Here is a 16,626-nt window from a genome sequence, read left to right on the forward strand (position 1 = left end):
TCGTCTAGACAATTGGGTCGAGACTAATGGCTTACTTTCAGATACACAATTCGGCTTCCGCAGGGGCAAAGGAACGAACGATTGTCTTGCGTTGCCCTTAACCGAAATTCAAATGGCATTTGCTCGTAAAGAACAAATGGCGTCAGTTTTCTAGACATCAAGGGGGCTTTTGATTCAGTTTCCATAAACATCCTATCTGAGAAGTTGCATCAGCATGGTCTTTCACCAAATTTTAATAACTTTTTGTATAATCTGTTGTCCCAGAAATACATGTATTTTGCACATGGTGATTTGTCGACAATACGATTCAGTTACATGGGTCTTCCTCAGGGCTCATGCTTAAGCCCCCTTTTATACAACTTTTACGTAAACAACATTGATGAATGTATCAACACATCTTGCACGCTAAGACAACTTGCCGACGACAGCGTTGTGTCTATTATAGGACCCAAAGCTGTCGATCTTCAAGGACCATGGCAAGATACCCTCGACAACTTGTCAACATGGGCTCTTCAAATGGGTATCGAGTTCTCTACGGAGAAAACTGAGCTGGTTGTATTTTCAAGGAAGCGAGAACCAGCACAATTACAGCTTCAACTAGGGGGTGGAACCATAGCTCAGGTCTTCACATTTAAATATCTCGGGGTCTGGTTCGAATCCAAAGGCACCTGGAGATGTCACATTAGGTATCTGAAACAAAAATGCCAGCAGAGAATCAATTTTCTTCGCACAATAACCGGAACTTGGTGGGGTGCCCACCCAGGAGACCTGATCAGGCTGTACCAAACAACGGTATTGTCCGTAAAAAAAAGAGCGGTTCTGAAGGCTACAAAAATAACAACATATACATTTTTGAGGTTGAATACTTCATTTCGAATTATCATTTTTAATTTTCGGCCCGATCCAATTTTTTTTCTGTTACTCGCACGCAAATGACCAGCAGCTGAATGATGTACTCATTTTAGGCTTTCAGAAGGTGATATTTTCTAAGATATTGATACGCCGTATGCTGGCTTTATTTGCATTCGTTTGGTGCGAATTTCGCACAAATTATTCTAGATTTGCACTAAACTGATGATTTTTACCTTCGATTTACAAGGAAAGTAATAATAATAGCTCTTTAGATAATATTTAGCGCTATTAGGAGGGCTGATTTTGTATAATGTTCCCCGTCGTTCTCCACTTTTAGTTTTCTTATTCTCTAATGCAAACGACCAGATGCTATATGACGCAATCGCACTTGTTCGAAGCAAAACTGACTTTGCGAAAAGAACCGCAACACATCGTTTTGTACTGCCGATTAATTCTCCAAACTGAACCAATTTTGGATAAGAGCTTTCATTTTACGTGATTTCGTTTGTAGCTTTCTCACAAATGGGCTATCCCAACGGCCACAAAAATAGCAGAATGCAGAATTTTGATATCGATTATTTCATTTTGGTTTTGCATACTTCATTGAAATAGATTTTCAAAATGATGTACGAGATTCATTTCTGACATAAAGAGGAGAGTAACTTGCGGAATTCTCTACGATATTAAACACTGTTCGGAACATTTTTCTCGAACGAATTTCGCCCAGCGAAAAGTGCACGAAGCTAATCAAATTATTATGGATTTGCACTAAACTGATGATTTCTACTTTTTGATTTGCAAAGAAGTAATCCTAATAGCTCTTTAGATAACATTTAGAGCTATTATAACGACCGATTTTGTATAATGTTCCCCATCGTTGTCCACTGCCCACTTTTAATATAAAAACATTCCTGTGGTAGAAAAGTTATTCCGGAAATCGTTTATGGTTATGCAAAATCAAAAAGTGTAGTTTCTGGCGATAACTGATATTGTATAGATAAAAAAATGAAATGCATTCACAGTTTTCCATGTGCACTTGAACATGAAAAAACCGCAAAAATTAAATGCGTTGTTAGGAAAAGCCATTCAATTCACCTTGCAAAGTGTCGTATTGCACTAGAACATTCCAAACAAACCTGCCACCATAAGCAAAATGTTCCAAATCAAATTCTGCATATCACAGACGTACTCCGTTATCAAAACAAGAATCTACGCTAAAAGCTAGTTTCGTAATCAAAAAACAATAATCTCGATGATTATCCCGCAGCAAGCAAGCAAAGCGTGTGTCTTTCGACGTCGTACACCACGAGAGTGTACCGCTGCACCGCAAGAAGCAGGGTGGTGGCACTTATCGGATCATGCGATAGCGTCAAGTGCAATACGGTAGCAGTGAAAAATACGTCGTCCGACATCGTACCCGCGCGAAGACGAAGAAATCAAAAACCCGAATCACGCGCATTCCCGACGGGGCGATCGCCCATGATTATTGCCTCATTCAAAATCAAAACATGGAATAGTCGAGTGCGTTTAATGTGCAGTTATGAGATGTTTATAAGAGCATAATTATCGTTAAAAATGAATCGCATTATAGACTGCTGTCCCTCTCTCTCTCTCGCTCTCTGGGGGATGATGATGCTGGCGCTATTCTAGCCATCGGTTAAACACCATCCGTTCGGTGATGAAAGTGCATACACATATGTTTATATTTACCTTCAGAGGCGCGTCCACAATATTGCGATGCAAGAAGCTGCAATGGTAACTGGGCAATCGCGGGCGTAGCGGGAATCGGAATCTCTTACTTGGACCCGAGACAGTTGCATCGGTAGCCGCTCTTTAGTATACCTCCATGTAGGGCAAGCAAACGCCAGTAAAGTCCAGTGAGGGGCACAATAAAAATAATAAATAATACACGGAAGAAGAGAAAGAGAGAAGAGCGCAGAAAACGAAGGGAACCCAGTCGTACTTAGTTTGTTTATATCTGTTGATTATAATACGCGTGGATTGAAGTAATCTAGTTCGATTTATATAAAATCGCTCAATATAGGAATTAGTTACATTTTGAAGCCTGTTACTAATTTAAGGGCTTAAACCTTTTAAATTTAAATCTACACTGTAGAGAAATAGGTAAATGGTTCAATCATACCTACTGAAAAGTTTCGTAACATTTCGAATCTGTCGCACTTAAGGATCGCCTTTGAACGGGATCGCTCCACACATTTTTCTTAACAACTCAAATACCAGGACGAGAGTGGTTCGGCGGTTGAGTCAAGTTATGATAATTGGAAGACGATTGATTGAACCAAACAGCAGATACTAGAGAGCGTGCATCCAATGAACACAAACTGGATCGGCTGTAAATCCTCCGCCTTTCGCGTGCACTCTCGATCAAGATCAGCATCATACGGCCCCGCGTGTTCCAGCAATAATGTGTCCGAACATGATCCGTACTTCGCTGCAGCCGTTGTGAATTCTCACAGCATGCAGGAGGAGCGAACGCGCGCGCGCGCACTTACAGTTAAATCTGTCCAGATCAATCAAGTACAATTGAACAAGCAGATTTAATTTCGCACGGCCGCAACGCCATAATCGAGGTTTTTCGATCCGATGCGCTCGGGATCGGGTGAGGGGTGGGGGCACGTGATCTGACGTATAGGAAAAACAACTGCACAATCGGATCAATTTCATGTCAGCGCACAGAACGGCCTTCCAACTTGGAACATTAGCGCGAAAGCCTACCACCACCTCTCGTTGCTACTGTCTTGAAGGAGCAACTGTGTCCCCGTTTCTCGCTAGCCCATTAGGCGTAGCTTTTTGCGCGCTGCTGGTGGCTGTCAAATCTGATGGTCAATCAATTGAAACATTGCTGTCAATCAGAAATTCAATTTATTGCTTCTGGTTATGAATTGAATATTGAATTAGTGCGACAAACTGCAGTGCAGTTGATGCACCTGAAGCGAAACACGAGAACATTATTCTACATTGACACAAACTACGATCATTTATTACTCCGCCTGATTGCCCATTTTCATTTGTGGGGGACCAATGTACGATCGATCACATAAAATATATTGAATCAAATGCTATTCATGATCCATGTTTATTCATTACCATGAACTTCAGGGCCTTATCATCTGATTATCCAGGGTTCCTGAGAATTAAAAAACCTTTTCCTAGTCAACCTAGTGATGTAATAATGTAATTTTTTTTTTCATTAGCATTAGCACTTTTCGAAAAAAATTTGTGGATGGAAAAAAGCGATTTGTCGGTTACGTCACTTATACGATTATAACTTCGGCCCCGGAAGTATCTGCGATTTAATTTTCAAGCTTGACCACTGATGCAATAGTAACTTTAAAAAAAACCTAGGATTGTTGAAATCGGATCGGTCATCTCTGAAAAAAATTGAGCGGAGAAAGCAATTATTTTGACCGAATTAGCATATAGCTGTCTTGTATGGTGGCAGAAAGGAGAAGTCGCGACAGTTCAGTCAAAGCTAAGGATGATCCTAATGGCGATGACAGGAGCATTCACGACAACTCCTACTGCTACTCTAGAGGCACTACTGTGCATTAAACCACTTCATGTGTTCCTAAAACAAGAAGCATTATCTTGTGCATACCGTCTTAAGGCTACAGGGCTTTGAAACAGTAACCCATTAGATTATGCTACCAGCCACACTCGCTTGTGGTCTCAAATAGTTACGTGGGATGAGTATTTACTCGCTCCTAGTGACCTAAATCTCACATGCAGTTTTCCTTTCAAAACATTCAATGTGAGCTATCCTCTTCGTGAGGAATGGTTGTCTGGTTGTCTGGAACGACAACTTGATGAACACATAGTTTGTTATACGGACGGTTCTCTGTTGAATGGTCGTGCGTCTACTGTCGTGAAATGAGGCTAGAGCAGTCTCTTTTACTTGGTAGATACTGTACTGTGTTCCAAGCAGAAATCTACGCAATTCTGTGTGGAGTACAATCGGCACTTCAGCAAAGGATCTGTGGTAAACGAATTTATTTTTGTTCCGACAGTCAGGCAGCCTTAAAAGCACTCAGTTCGAATGACTCACGGTCGAATCTAGTGATCGCATGTCGAACTCAAATTGAAGACCTCAGCATTTCAAATGCTGTTTACTTCTTATGGGTACCCGGCCATTCTGGTATTACTGGAAATGAATGGGCTGCTGAGTTGGCTAGAGTTGGTGCAACGAATGATTTCGTTGGTCCTGAACCAGCTTTACCACTTTCAACTAGTTGGATAAAGCACAAGATTCGTTCTTGCGCTCAGACAAAAGCATTTCTACCAGATTTAAATCTGAAAATGTCTAAGTGTCTACTGCATTTCTCCAAGCATCATTGCAGTATTCTGGTCAAAGCTCTGACTGGACATTGCAAACTCAATTATCACATGGCAACTATTCAACGTGCTGATTATTATTCGTGTGATTTGTGTGAATGCGATTATGGTACTTCATATCATCTGATATGTAACTGTCCCGCATTGACGCAGCTACGTATCCGGGTTTTTGATTCTCCATACATGGTTGAGTCTGTGTATGCGGAGCTAAAATTGAAGGATATTCTCTCGTTTCTCACCCAATGTGGTAAGGAGCTATAGTCAGAAGGGTTCATCGTTCTTCCTGGAGTGAATGAATCCCTTCTGTATTCACCTTAAATAGGGTTTAGCAGATTGTTTGGCATCCTTTAGGGGGTACCGAATTTACTTCTGCTCGTACATACTGCGAATCGTTCTGCATTCTTCCGGAAGTGCAGAATGGTGTCTCTTTTGTAAGATCTCTAAATCCTCTCGGGGGTTGGCGGTTTTATTAACAGCAGACTGTTCGGGACCTCGTAGAGGTTCAGAATTTACTTCTGCTTCCACTAAATGTGATCCTCAGCAGATTGTTCAGCATCCCTTATGGGTGCAGAATTTACTTCTGCTTTAATGTGTTTTTGTGTCGTCAATTTTTAGGACACTAGAGCTATAAATCATGAGTAATTATGAATGACTAACATGAGGTTATATGTATATGTATTAACCAACTTGATAACCATGTATATGCCTGTTGTTTATCAATGTTTATCACATTGTTTATATCACGATAATACTTGGTTTGTATTTCATTCAGTAGCTTGTCAATGATGAAGTTATAGTTTTGCTATAAAAATTGCTACAATCTAAAATAATACCTGTTATACGATATCACACAGCCAAGTTTTATTGCTTCAGCAACATCAATGCATTGAACTCAACAGAATTGGACATTATTAGCATTATAAATGACAGTTACTTAGGAAATAAACAATTTCTTACAATACCTATTTTATTGTATTCAACTCGTTTTTATTTCAACACAAAACCCAATGCTGCATAAATTCGCGTCATAATTTTACATGTAATTTTTGCTCACGATATAATGCCACCGTGCCCACCGTGCATTTCTCACACCACCTCAATACGAAACAGCAGCGCGCAAGCAATAAAAAAAATGCGGAAAAGTTTATGTAAACTTTTACAAATTTCGGTTGTTTTAGCTAAAATTTTATAATTTTGAGTTGCATTTTCAGATTCTTTGTGAAATTCTGCTACAAACACTACTTTTCAGTTCTAAAATCATCCCCGTGGAACGGAACAGTTACCGTTTATACATTTCAAAAACCAATTACGGCTCGGCAAAGCAAAATTTCAAAATTCTAAGAATACTTAGTTATGATAAATTTGATTTCAAAAACTTAAGTGTTTTTGGTTTTTCGAAAATCGGTCTAGTTTTTGAATAATTGATCAAAAACGCGATTTTCGCATTCCGATACATTTCACCTTAAGGAGTGTATCGATAAGTAGTTAGCAACATTCAACCAGGTATTACTCTGAAATGGCTTAATTTTTTGCAGCGTGTTTTGCGGTGACATGTTTGTTTACATGTCAATAACAGCTGCGCAATCGATTGGTTCCGGTACGGTTTATCGTTTCAATGATGAGTCGAATTGATCCGAAAACGCGAAAGAAAATTCTGCACACTTGGTTCTCAGAAAGTGCTGTCACGTACAACGAAATTGAAAAACGGGTGAAAGTGCACCACACCAGTGTCAAAAATATTATCGAGAAGTTCGGTAAGACCATTTCCAGGAAGGATTTGCCCCGATCCGGTAGGAAACCGGGTCCCAGCCAGCCCGGCCGGGACTTAAAAGTGGTTGAGTACATCAGGAAAAACCCATCGGCGTCGACGCGGGATTTGGCCAAGCAGTTCAACACCAGCATCGAGATGATTCAACGGATCAAAGTTCGGAACTCCCTGAAAACGTACAAGGAACAGAAGGTGCCGAAGGGCACAATTAACGCCAAGGTGTACGAGGAAGAATGTTTGAAGAAGAGAATGCTGCAACTGTACAGAAAGCATAAGGCTCTGTTCTGGTCGGATTTGGCTTCAGCCCACTACGCCAACTCCGTTCTACAGTGGTTGTCAAAAAATAATGTACAATTCGTGGAAAAGGACATCAACCCACCGAACTGCCCGGATCTTCGGCCAATTGGGTATTGGGTATTAGGCAATTGTCAAGCAGCACTTTCGGAAGGAAGGTACAGTGTCCCAAAACATGCAGGAGTTCAAAAAAACTGGACAGCTGACACCAGAAAAGTCACAAAAGTAACTATGCAGAATTTAATGAAAAATGTCAAGTCCAAAGTGCGAGCGTTTCACAGAGACTGGGATTTTCTTCAATATAATCAGTGAAATGCATAAAAATGTAATTTTTCTACAATATATCGAAAACTGATGTCAAAATATGTTTTTTTTTCGCTTTTTTATTCAATAATCAATGTTGCTAACTACTTTTCGATACACTCCTTATATCATTATATCTCTGAATTCATTCACATCCCAACAGTAGCTTTCAAATAAGCCTAATTCAGTTGTATGAAACATCATACTATGTTCCAAAGGTGTTAGTAGCTTGTTCCGAGGACTAGAGGTTTCTAGATACCATGGGTAAAAAATAGGACATTTGATGTAAACTGGAGTATTGGTGAAATCGGAAAATGTTAATTGTTTATACAAAACTGAAGTGCATAGACTAAATACGCATCGATTGCTTGCCATTTGCAAGGGATCGAAAGTCTTTCTGTAATGTTGGAATCCATTTGATGCAAACATTGCGTTGAGGCGGAGCTGGTAACCACAGTGACCTTGGATTTGCTCAGTAGACGAAATTTGTCATCGGAATTCAATTGAGTTAACACCTTCCTGTCTAAAGTTATTTACATGAATAAACAAAATACATCAGAACATTTTTTTGCTTTTCTCACATAGAAAGACTATGCAATCACTGTGAAAACCGACTTTTGAAAGGAGGCCCGGAGGGCCGAGTGTCATATATCACTCGACTTAGTTCGTCGAGATCACAAAATATCTGTGTGTATGTGTGTGTATGTATGTATGTATGTGTGTATGTGACAAATGTCACTCTGTTTCCTCAGAGTTGGCTGAACAGGTTTCCAAAAACTCAGATTCAGAGGTCCCATAGATTGGTTTTATCCCGATCCGATTTCCATAAAAAAAGTGAAAAACATTGTCACTCACTTTTCTCAGAGATGGCGTGACCGATTTCCACAAACTTAGATTCAAAAGAAAGGTCTTATGGTCCCATAAATCGCTATTGAATTTTATTCCGATCCCACTTCCGGTTCCGGAATTACAATTGTGCAAATCTATGAGAAAATGCACACTGAATTTTCTCGGAAATTTCTCAACCGATTTTTACAAAACAAAGATGCAAATGAAAGGTCTTAAAATTCTTTGAAATGTCCCCGAAAAGTTAATCCAGATCTGACTTTTGGTTCCGGAATTACAGCGAATTAAGTAAAAATATTTAAATACATGATTTTTTTCGATGGCAGAACGAGGTGCAAATTTTTATTAAATTCTCTGGTAAATTCATCTAGTTGGCAGACCTTGCTAGTTAGTGGATATATTAATCTACTCTGGGACTACTAGTCTTCGATTTTCGCTTCCGAACGAACCGGTAATAGTGAAAGAAAGCTCCAAAATCGGAACTCACTTTGATTTCTCAGCAACGGTTAAACCGATTTTCACAAATCAAAATTCAAATTAAAGCCCTCAGTGTCTTTAAAGATACTGTGCAATTTCATCCAGATCCTTTATTATAGGACGATGAGTATCAAAACTTTCAAACTGTCATACAAAATAATGCAAACCCATCGTACGCATCGGTACGTACTGGTACGGAAGAAGAAAACAGCACCGCCTAGCACACAGCGTACTTTGTCCAAATTTATATAGCGTTCAGGGTTGCCACATTTAGATCTATATTAACTTGACATAACTGTTTACAAATTGAAAAGGTTATGGTAGTTTATACCCAAAGAAAGTTTTTGATTTTATTCAAGTTTGAAAAAAAACTTGACAGAATCTTCTAGTGATATTTCTGAAAATATAAGTAATATGAGAAAGACATCATTACACCACTAGGTGGATTAGAAAAGGTTTTCCTATGGACCGCAGCCAGATTAAACACACTTACACTTAGAATATTCATTTAGGGGTTATCCTAAGTTTGTGCTTAGAGCACACACCGGTTTTAACTTTTCTTTACGTTCCGTTTTAGACTTGTTTTCCTACGGTACGTCAGATATGGCACTTTGGTGCCAATTGAAAAAGAGTTTTGCACGTCTGCTTAGCGGTTCAAGCTGAACAGTTTAAGTTTGCACTAAGCAATTCAATTTGAACTATTCTGCTTAGAATGTTGTTAAGTTGAGTAATGCTACCCAAAAATCTCTATCTCTCTAGGTTCATTTTCAGTGTCTGTAATTTATTTTAACCGATTTGTGTAGAACTTGATTTGAGTAGAACTGGCTTTATGTTTAAGGTAAATAAAAAAAATTTCTGCTAATCTTACATTCGCTTGATCACATTATTGCTCCAATTATTTTATCAAAACATGATTCAATGCAACTGACCATGATACATGGTCAGTTGCATGGAAACAATAAAAATACCGAACAATAATTATAAATGATTAGTTCGCTTTCACATCTCATCCAAGTCAGCCGATAAAACAAACCCGTTTACGTTCGGTACGAAAAAAAACAAGTAGGGTAAGGTGTTCGATTACCGGCTGTGTTCGGTTGCCAGCACCCAACCGTAACTTTTGATAGAAAGCAGATAGCGTCACTCCGACAAATGTCATATGTGTGTAATAGCAGCACATTCTTTCTGTGCCGAATACCAAACCAAACAGACGCTTGTACATTTTGCGGCGCTAAAAACAAATTTCAATTGCGTAAAAATCAACACAAAAGTTATTTCTGACTTTTTTACAGTATCATAAATTGAAGAGCATCAATCGAAAAGGTGAGTGGGTTGAATATTTATGATTATTATTATTAATATCATTTATTTTACCCCGGCTTTAACCTTTTGGTCGTTCACCGGGGGAATATTTATGAGGTGAAATCGATCTATTTCGTGAATACCGAATGCTCAAAATTTTCGCAACCAAAGTTTCGATTACCGGCACCTCATTTTTTTCGACAAATTTTTTTCTGCAAATTTGTCTGTAATTTATCAAATTTCGTAGTGAACCTGCAAACCTTAAAGACTGTCCCAGAAAGTATGGACGCAACCAAAAACCGCTGGCATTTTGCAATGGTTCAGAATCTAACAATTTTTATGGCTGCGTCCTGTTGTTTACACTCTTCTCTAACCACTTGTGCAGTAGTTTATTCGTTTTCATTAGTTTGTTTAGAAATGCGTGGACTTTCAGCAAAACAACGTCGAAAAATTGTGTACAAATGGTGCACAGAACGCGGACTGTCACTGAGAAAGATAGCAAAAATGGAAGGAGTAAGTGAAAAAGCCGTGCGAAATGCAATCAGGAAGTTCGGTGAGGATAAACCGAAAACGGGTCGAAAAAAAGGTCCTGCTAACCCTCAGTTGGATAAACGTATACTGAAGGCGTTCAAGCAAAAGAAGGAGGTTTCAGTTCGGGATGTGGCCAAAAAAAAATGGGCACTTTGAAATCAAATGTTCTTCGTGCTAAAGAACGTTTGAATCTTCGATCCTATAAGAAGCAGGAACAACCAAACCGTAGTCCAAAACAAGAAGCATCGATCAGGCCGAGGATTCGAAAGCTGTACAATACGATTCTTGCTGGAAATTCGAACTGCATAATCATGGACGATGAAACCTACGTGAAACTCGATTACAAATCCTTGCCGGGATCACAATATTATACGGTGCGAGCCGGGCAAGTGTTAAACCAGTCCGAGACATCGATTGAAGTCGAAAAATTTGGTAAGAAAGCTATGGTCTGGCAAGCAATTTGTAGCTGCGGTAAGATTTTTCAAAACCCTTCATCACCACTGCTTCAATGAACAGCGAAATATACATCAAGGATTGTTTACAAAAACGACTTCTACCCATGATTCGAAGCCACAAGGATCCTGTTGTTTTCTGGCTAGATCTTGCTTCTTGCCACTACTCGAAATCAACGGTAGAATGGTATACTACCAAAAATGTCACTTTCGTCCCAGAAGACATGAATTCACCAAATTGCCCACAACTTCGACCAATTGAGGAATTTTGGGCATTAACGAAGGCACATCTTACGAAACATGTCTCGGCAGCCGAAACCATTCAACAGTTCGAAAAAGATTGGATAAAAGTGGCAAACTTGTCGCCAAGAAGTCTGTACGGAATTTAATGAAGAACGTTCGCAAGAAGGTGCGCCAGCTAGTCTACAATGGCTAAGTAGCAAATGTTGAGAATAATATTCTGTTGTTGTAGTCTAATATTATTAGTATATCGAATAAAATTTGAATATCTAGCACTTGAGAATTATTTACAGCGAAATCAAAGTGCGTCCATACTTTCTGGGACAGTCTTTATTTCGTCGAAAGACTTTTTACAGACTTTTGAAACTTCGATTGTTTGCCGTCATTTGTCAGAATTCAGACTTTTTAAAATTGGCGCGGTCTTTTTGTTTTTAATAGCTAAACTTATTGTATTAACTAACATCTCAACACGTGGACAAATTGACAGCTTCAATACATCCGTCATATAAGTAATAACTTTAGTTCTCTGGTCCTGTTAGCCATGGCGACTCCAAACAAATCGTCCAAGTCAAGGAAATTGAACTTTCATGCACTGATTAAAGCCAATTAACGTTGCTTAGTGGATAAGAAGCCAATAAATTCGACTGCAGTAACATATTCAATCCTGCGAAACCGTTGGAAGACCGGTCAAATCGACATCAAAGGCGCCACCATCCAAATCATTGGCCAAGAGAGCCAAGGCGAAGTCACCATCAAACAATGAAGACTTTTGTCCAAATAGCCTCCGAAAACACTAAATTCCGTTTTTTCTTTGAATAATTGCAGTCTTTACTTATATTTTTTTCATTTTTAGCGAAATTTCTTGGGATGCCGGTAACCGAACACCTTTTTTGAAATGGCCAAAATTTATTATTTTACTAAATTGATAATAAAGTAAACCTAGTTTCTTAATCAGTTGTTAGCTAGGGACTTTAGCTTTCCATTGACGTATATATGTTCTCATAATGTGCAATTAGTCAGAAGTTATGAGCTTAAAATAAATGGGTTCCGGTAACCGAACACTCTCCCCTGCAATATTGTGTAGTGAACAATATAACGATCTCGAAATGAATGAACAAAACGAACAAAAGCTACCGCCGCCACTACGAAGGAATACAATTGTTGTTGACTTCAGGAAGTGCAAAATTCGACCTTCGATACGAGAACTCGAAGGCTTACTTAAGGAGCAAATGCATCCTGATATTGAACGTGTGCATTTACTTCAATGCAACAAGACAAATAATGTTGTTAACATCCAGTTTTTTAAAGAGGTTAATGCAATTCAATTCGCTAAAGACAATAACAATGTGAAGCATGAAAACATCAAGTACAACATACCAATGTATACAGAAGATAGTGCTACAGAAGTGCGTGTGCATGATCTACCCTCAAGCGTTTGCGATCTTTATATATGCAAAACTATGTCCCAGTACGTAGAGATTCTTTCCATCGAAAAAGAGAAGTGGAAGAACCTTTTCCCAGGTATTATGAATGACGTACGCATGCGCTTTAAAAAGGCACTACCTTCTTACGTGAATTTCGGCCAAGATACAAGAATTCCGTGCAAATCACTTGTTACATGTGAGAATCAGATGACCACATGTCAATATTGCCAAAAAGTCGTTCACTATGGTAAAAACTGAACTATGTGAAAAACTGAACAAGAAGACATCAGCACCAAAGGACAATAGCGCTTCCTCCACACCAACCCCAAAAAACTCCAGTACATCGGAGACAGCCATCAACAATAATGAAGCTTACTCCTCAACGAAACCAGTTGTACCCTATGTAGGACAAGGTACCCCAACTTTAATGCACTGACTAACAACGCAACCAACGCTTGGACAAATGTGAGCAATAACGATAATTCCGCCAAACAACAGTGACACCGAACCAATGGACAGGAGCGTGACTAGCGAACCACTGTTCCCCTTTCATTCGCTGGATAGCCATGAAAACGCCTCTCTGTCAAGCAAGAAAATGACAAGTTCCAGCAATAACAAATATTATGTCTTTTTATGAATAAAAAATTAATTATAAATTATGTCAAAAGGATCGCATTAGATGTATGTAAATTTACTGTACTTTTTTACTGCCCAAGAAGGGAAAAATGGGTTAAACACGCGAGGATACGTATCGCGTAAAAAAAACGCCTAACTTTGGAAATCCGCGTGAAAAAACCGCGTAAGTTCGTAAATCCGCGTAAAAACCGCAAAACTAAAGCAATTGTTTGCCAAATGTCTTAGAAATGCAGGAAATGTCCAGATCTGATGTCATAAAAAAATTTAATCGCCTTAGGGAATTTTGAGATTTCCGAAATCGATTTTTTTGTTAATGCTAAATGTCTTGGAAATTCATGAAACGTCGAGATCTTGTGTAATCTTAAAAACATATTTTTCGACCAAATTCGCCTTTGAGACTTCGGAAGTCCGCTTAGAAAAACACACAAAACTAAAACATTCTTTTAGAAATGCATGATCTGGTGTAATTTAAAACATTCACAAATTCGGTTCCATAATTCCAGGGTCAGAATTTAGTTTCTTTAACATCAAAGAAACTGAACCATCCATTTTATTCGTAAGCACGTCATCTGTTTATATCTCTTACTCTTAACACCCGCTTTATCCTAAATAGGGTTATAAATGCTATGTATCTCTCGTGGAATGACCAGAAAAATGTCCAGAAAGTAAAAGGTCTTCTGGTTTCTAACCAGTTTTATTTCCAAACAGCCCAACTAGTTTATATTTTATGAAAAATCCTTCTACAGGTTCTAACAGATCAATTTAACATTTATAGTGTACTTATTTCTCGAACAGAATCAGGATTTCAAATAGAACAATGATTATTTCAATTAGTTATATATGCTACCACTTTAGAACTAATCGGTTATGATACAGATCTCATGCCGAAAGCAATATTGATTCAAAGAGCCACTAAATTTGCCCGATCCTTCACCTGGACAGAGACATAATTCCGGCGATATGCAGACCAAAACACAATCTATTTCCTGAATGCAAGTAAGTGATTTTCGACTTTTATATTCGGCCTTGTTTTTTTCGGGAAGCATAAATCACATTTGTAAAAACACACGAAAATTTACGTAGATTTTTGATGAGAGAGTGAACGATTGGATTAGTTTGGGAGCAATTCAAATCAGAACCGACCTAGTTTATTTATAGAAGCAACATCAATCTACTATCGAATGCAGCAAATCTCAGCACACATTTGAAGCAACTATCATAAATCTGCTACACCAACGGTTTCGTCGAGATCCGTCTACGATCTTGTCTGAAATCGATACGGACAGGGTGTAAAAATCAGGTACGAATATGTGCCGCTAACAAGCAGTCTCGTACCCATCAGAACACGACATCTACAACAAACAAGTCGCGGAGCTCACGTGAGCAAATTGCTAACATTTAATGACTTAATTTGCAAAGCCGGCGGAAAACGATGACCTCGCGCGAGTACTTGGCCGTTTGGTAGCTGCGGATGCAAGTCGTATAAAAGTGAAGCGCGCAAGATCGAACCGTCCCCGGTCCTAGCAGATATGGTGCAGTGCGGACACGACGACAACGGAACATGTCCACATGATGCTTGAACTGCTTGAACCAAATACCGCACACTGGCCGGCCGCATCGCACCGCGACAAACGATGAAGACAGCCGAAAGTTTAAAAATAGGAGCGGTTCAATTAAATCTATCACAACACGCCATGTTTCATGAGACGGTGATATGCAATGAAACGACGATTCGATGAAACGGTGGCGTAGAGAATGGACACCAGGTGAACAGGCACCCGTCATACAATCACACACACAGTTAGTGAACGCGAATGAAGGAACTTACAGTAGCACAAGCCGATCCATCATGACTATCTTGGAAACTGCAGTCTGATTGGAAGTCGATTTTGGATCAAATTGCTTCTCGTTTTACAATAGCTAGGCTGCTTCGGTAGCCGCAGGGTTTGCCTTACTGCACTTTGTGTCTATGCCGAGAATTGTTTTTTTTTCGTCTACGGCGCACAATAAAACACCCGCCGACGACAATTAGGTCTTCCCCCCGGCGGGTTCTACAGGTACTTTTATCTCACTTTTCCTACGAATCAAATCGACTCGTTATCAAATCAACCGGTCCTTTGTTTCTCTATACCCACGGCAGGAATAGTGTAAGACACTGCAATGCACGCTATTATATAATTTAAATGTGCACCATCGAAGAAACGATACGGCGATAAGAGGGGATTTCTAACGATCGAGCTATTGAATTCTACCGCAAACGAATTGGCACATTGTTTTGACTGGATAGTACGAGAAACCGCTTGGATGTTGTCTCCAAAACAGACTGATTCAACTAGAGCACAAACCGTAGAACTAAACTCAATGACCACCGTTTGACTATCTGTTGATTTGGATGTAATTAGACAAACATATCCGATGAAAGGCACACCAACAGAGCACATCGGGAGCACTGAAAGGCACAGCCGGGCAGGGCAGGGCAGGACAGGGCAGGCAGTCAGTCTTACTCTGCATAGTTCAAAGTCCACTCGGTCGCGTCCTGTGTGTCTAAGTACATGCATCTTTTCGATTCGAAACAAACCGCATCTTGCACACAAATGTATATCAGCGGCCGCGGCAAACAAAAAACGATGCCCAATGACAATTTCGTCTAGATGAACAGGAGGGTGGTAAAGGGTGGGAACTTCATGATATCTTCACATGGTGATGCGCGGAAAGTGTGATATATGTAGATTAGAATTAGAAAATCTCGTGACCGCGTTTTAATGCTAATCCGAGTTCTACAATCAAGAGCACTTACTTTTATGATATGCTAGTTAGGATCTGATCAATTAATGACACAAAAAAGGAAAAGATCTGAGCCGGACGGAAGAGTATAAACGTCGCAATCAATCGAAAGCGATTTTCTCGGATGGCGTAACTTTTTGGGATGTAGGTTTGAGTGAAGCGTGTCTGGTTGGGAAACAGTACCGATTTCGAACTCGAGCGCACTGGCAATGAGCATGAACTTAACGAGGCACCTCTCGCCGATGATAACGCAACTAGGTGAATAATTTGTAGCGAATTAGTTACGGTAATTTTGAATTTGTTGCTCATTTTTTAAGTACTTCGCTAATTTCATAATAACTGATCGGATTTGTCAACTCATAAG

General features: G+C 39.4%; 1 protein-coding gene across 2 annotated transcripts in view; it reads right to left on the reverse strand.

Moving 5' to 3' along the window:
- The window catches only part of LOC131428211 (protein mothers against dpp), an 87,654-nt gene that overhangs the window by 52,858 nt on the left and 18,170 nt on the right, over positions 1-16,626 (reverse strand). The window contains exon 1 of one of the 2 annotated variants that reach the window (XM_058591961.1): positions 15,307-16,607. The exons of the other annotated variant lie outside the window; for it this stretch is intronic. The gene's annotated coding sequence lies outside the window, so the exon portion shown is untranslated. Of the gene's footprint in view, positions 1-15,306; positions 16,608-16,626 lie in introns of those variants that run through there. 2 annotated transcript variants of the gene reach the window in all.

Source organism: Malaya genurostris, chromosome 2 (assembly GCF_030247185.1).
Source record: "Malaya genurostris strain Urasoe2022 chromosome 2, Malgen_1.1, whole genome shotgun sequence".
NCBI lineage: Eukaryota > Metazoa > Arthropoda > Insecta > Diptera > Culicidae > Malaya > Malaya genurostris.